The 5,000-nt window shown below is 33.7% G+C and overlaps 1 protein-coding gene across 1 annotated transcript in view; it reads left to right on the forward strand.

Annotated features, from left to right (window-relative positions):
- The first annotated feature begins 2,172 nt into the window (after nucleotides 1–2,172).
- The window catches only part of LOC137645450 (circadian locomoter output cycles protein kaput-like), a 257,476-nt gene continuing 254,648 nt past the window's right edge, over nucleotides 2,173–5,000 (forward strand). The window contains exon 1 of the mRNA XM_068378254.1: nucleotides 2,173–2,398. The gene's annotated coding sequence lies outside the window, so the exon portion shown is untranslated. The remainder of the gene's footprint in view (nucleotides 2,399–5,000) is intronic.

The raw sequence follows: 5,000 nt of genomic DNA on the forward strand, positions 1-5,000 counted from the left end.
TTTTGGGGTTTTTTATCCTCTTGTTATTTTCAACTTTTTATAATTTATATATGAAAGATTTATTTTAATGCTATTATTGTTCCTAAACTTCTCATGTAGTTTTTTCTTTTCCTTTCCTCACTAGGATACTTTCCCTGTTGGAGCCCTTGGGCTTATAGCATCCTGCTTTTCCAACTAGTATTGTAGCTTATCAAGGAATAATAATAATAATAATAATAATAATAATAATAATAATAATAATAATAATAATAATAATAATAATAATGAGAGTTTATTCCTATGTATATGTTTGGTTTTCTAAATAATAATAATAATAATGATAATAATAATAATAATAATAATAATAATCTCTCCTTTATAATAAAGAGCAAGTGTCTAGTTATATATATATATATATATATATATATATATATATATATATATATATATATATATATATATATATATATATAGACACCTGCTCTTTATTATAAAGAGGAGATTATTATCATTATATGTATATATATATATATATATATATATATATATATATATATATATATATATATATATATATATATATATATATATATAGATACTTGCTCTTTATTATAAAGAGGAGATTATTATCATTATATATATATATATATATATATATATATATATATATATATATATATATATACTCTATATTTTCTGGTCACGCCTAGTGGCATTGATTGGTGTATAACTACTCAGTCTCTCACCGTCCCTCGAGTAGGGTAAATGGGAGTAGTCATACCCTGGTGAGGGGGGGTTGTAGTTACGAAAGGGAGAGGGGTGGGAAGGGTTTAATCTGTGTTTATGTTTGCATGTTTAGGCCTATCTGAATATGTAGCCATCATTTTTGACGGGTCACATACACAAGTAATACTAAATTAGTAGTAGTAGCCTTAGTAAAGAATAAGGGCATCACAGAATGGTATAAACAAATTACATTTTCCTTTGCTGAATTTGTTTAAACAAGGTTTTATAAGCTAGTCTCATATATCGTGAACTACAGTATTGTACATTTTATATAAAAAAACATTGTAATATAACTGGAATGCTTTCTTTATCTTTCCAATGCAACAACAATATACTGTAGTTAAACTGGCACTGTTGCATTGAAATGCATAATATTATTCAAACCAAATTTAATATGGACGAATTCCAGGTATCTACGTAGGCAAGTATAAGGAGGCCCTGCTTACAGCAAGGGGGGAAGGCCGAATTCCATTGAATGCAGTTACATAATGAGAAAATCTAAAATTTAATTTCTGCAGATGATTAAAAGACAAGTAGGACTAGAATTTCGCATAGAATTTCTTTTCCCATACACTACGCCTTTAATCAGAGGACATTGAGCTGTTTATTTGGACATCGTGCTGGTAATACTCCTAAAACTTTATTACACACCTGTTTCATTAACTAGTTTATGTGAGGATAGAACTCCATTTGATAAGTGTTATTCTACGTAATATTTGTCAGACATCAATTATATAATGACTGCCGTCTATATTCCTTTGTCCCTTAGTCTTTTGGACTGTCATTTAGAATTCGCATTTGGGTTCCACCGAATCGTTTACTTAACTGTGTACGAGTCACGATATTTTTTTCCGGATGGAAATTAAATTAATTTTCAAATCAACAGTATTGATTTTATCTTGGCAGATTTAATTAGTAGGTCAAATAAACCACTGTTCTATCTTAATTAATTCAGCTGTTTAACTTTGCATTGTTGCCACTCACTGTATACAGCATAGACATATGAATTAAGCTATAGCTTATAGCTTTTTATAGAATACATGAAAATCCATACTGATCCAATATACCAAAGGTGTTATGCATAACAGATTTTGAGCATTCACGCCTACTCATTATTAACAATAGCCTACATGATTTAGATGAATCAAGAAACTCTGGAATTATCTAATAACGTAAATCGTTCCAGGTACAGAATATCTTTATTCAGCTTTAATGGCCAGAAATAAATAATAAGTATGTAGGGAATATGAACTGTGGGCCAAGGAAGGAAAATTAAAGCTGAGAAACTCGTATCTAAAGGTAGCGTCTGCTTGAAGTTGCTTGAAGTTTAAGGCGCGCGTTGGAGTGACGATCCGGACATGTGCTGCCATCTATCGGCAAACTCAGGCAGTAAACAAATATGGCGAGTTCAGTGAGGTTATGTGTACGTCGCTCTTCGTAATTTGTGCTGTAATGCTTCAGAAATAGAGCGTTGATCATGATGTTCCATATAACATAACAAATATAAGCATTTAGTGGTGATTTCAAGTGATAAAAAGCTTATTGGCAGTGCAGTGCAAGTCAGAAATAAGTCATAAATTGCGATGGTTGCGGTACCAGGTTTAGCGCGAAGGATTTACTAAGGACGTTGCGTGTATGTATTCTTATTTACTTTCTTGTTTTACCCTCACATTGTGTTGTAAACATAATGTTAACTTATTTATTTGAAGGAATTTGAGCATAGTCTATGGCTTAGTAACGTTTTGATACTATGACAGAAACGGTATTGGAATAAAATTGGGATCAAGTCTCGTGCCACTGTTGTATAACAGCTGAGAGGGCTAAGGCTACTCCTGTTAACCCTCCCCCCTCCCTATCCTCCCCTCCTTTCTTACCTATGGCCCCCTTACCATAACACCCCTGTACCCCTAATCCTTGAGACCACTGTCACTTCTCTGCAAGGGACTTTCTGCACATTGCTCTGGACATTCACATGGGAAGTTGGGCATGCTAATTTAAAATTTCATATTTAATTCCACTGCTATGATATATTAATTTCTCGGCAAATGTTCTACTTTTGTTATTCGAACGTTTTTACCCAGCAGTTTAATTAAATAATCAAGAAAAATTATTTTTCTTATAGTGACAGTAGCAGTTCTTCAGATTTAAAATAATTTATATTTGTTCTGCAGTGGACTAGTAATGACTGATGATAATTATGATATTTTAATGAGCATCTTATCCAAAATGTTATAATTAGCAGTACAATAAAATCTTCAGAAAGGGTTATTTGTATTTAGAGACAGCTTAATTGCATTTTTTTTTCTAATTCAATTACCTTCAAATAAAGTTGAATGCAAACAGACTGTGTCCTGGTGGAAATGTAACAGGTTTATTACGTTCGCTTATCTCATTTTTTTCGAAAGTAATGGACAGGTACAAGTCATCTCAAAAACAGGTTACAGGAATTTAGGTGGACGGTGTGTACTGTGAGAGCAAATATTGTCATTTGATATATCCAATAACAATGATAATTTTAATCAAGGTTAAACGCGTACGTACATTGTGTCAGTTTGTTCATACGGTATAGCCTAGATGAAAACTAAGGTGAAGCTGAAACCCATTATAATTTGACTCATTTAGGAATCTTGCTCTGTGTGATGGAAAAGTTTCTTGATGGTACGGTGCAAAGGATTTGCAGTCTTTTACTTATTATTTCATGGGAAAATATACTGAAAATGAAGGGAGAGAGTCTTGGAGTTTCGAATATACATGGCTATAGTGTAGAAAAGGGACTGTCTGACAATCCGTTGGGCGAGAGTCCAAAGCCCGCTCAAGCTCTATAGTTTCTAGTTGTGACTGCAACTTCACCAACCTTGTGAGAGAGTGATTAAGGCTTTTGGAAAGTCTGTTAAGTCTACCAGCTGAGTCATCAGCACCCAGGTCTCCTTGGTCTAAGTCTAATGGAGGTGATGGTGCCTTGGGTGCTGATCACTTATATATATATATATATATATATATATATATATATATATATATATATATATATATATAGAGAGAGAGAGAGAGAGAGAGAGAGAGAGAGAGAGAGAGAGAGAGAGAGAGAGAGAGAGAGAGAGAGAGTCGGTATTACCTTGATAAGCGGAATATTACCGTGTTAGGGGATATATCTTAGCAATCCATGTTTGCCAACGGTTATATAAGCGGATGAGCAACTTGGCGGAGTAACGCGAACTTTGGGTGTGGTGGAAATGCCCCTTAAATCTCGAAGAAGTCACTGACTGCAGGGTAACGGATTGGGTTCAGGGCGATAGACATGATGTCTTTTCAGCTTACTGGAAGTAGTATGGCCGGCAGGGGTTACATGCCTCACTTAGATAAGCACTGCGCATTACAAGGAACTTGCTATCCTTTGATGAATTTAGCTAATGGATCCTCTATGGATTTAGTCAGTTTATGGAAAGCAGAAATGACAGAATGGCCCCCCAGTCCCGGGCGTAGCGGGGTGCTAAGAATCTCCGTTTATAAATACTAAGGAGAACTTGAAAATTGGTGATTGGCATGTTAAAATCATGAATCAGACTGGGAAGTTACAGAAAGTGGAGAATTAATTCATGAAATAAAGTCGGATATCTTGTCCCTAACAGAAACACGTTGTTAGGGGATTGGCAAAGAAATCTTAGATTAAGGAAATTTATATATGTGTATATATATATATATATATATATATATATATATATATATATATATATATATATATATATATATATTATATATATATATATATACTCAGGAAGAAGTGATGGAGTTGGAAGAGAAGGGGTAGGAATGATGACACCAAGAGCAGAAAAGGCATTAACGGAATAGAGAGATGCAAATTGTAGATTGTTACTCGCAAAGTTTAAATCAAAACAGGGCAATATGAGTATTTTAGTTTGCTATGCATCAACAAACGATTCCCCTGAAGAAAGGAAAGTGAACACTACGAAGAACTGCAGAGTGTAATAGAGGAGATACTCAAGAGAGAGAGAGAGAGAGAGAGAGAGAGAGAGAGAGATATGAAAATTGTTATTGGTTACTTCAAAGTTGGAAGGAATAATCAAGTTTTAGAGAATGTGATGGGTGTTGAGGGTCTTGGCGAAGTTAACAATGAAAATGGGGCATATTTTATAAGTTTTTGTGCAACAAACATTCTTGTTATTGGAGATACTTTCTTTCAGCAAAAGGACATCCACAAATAGGCCTATACATTGACT

Source organism: Palaemon carinicauda, chromosome 8, assembly GCF_036898095.1.
Source record: "Palaemon carinicauda isolate YSFRI2023 chromosome 8, ASM3689809v2, whole genome shotgun sequence".
Classification (NCBI taxonomy): Eukaryota; Metazoa; Arthropoda; class Malacostraca; order Decapoda; family Palaemonidae; genus Palaemon; species Palaemon carinicauda.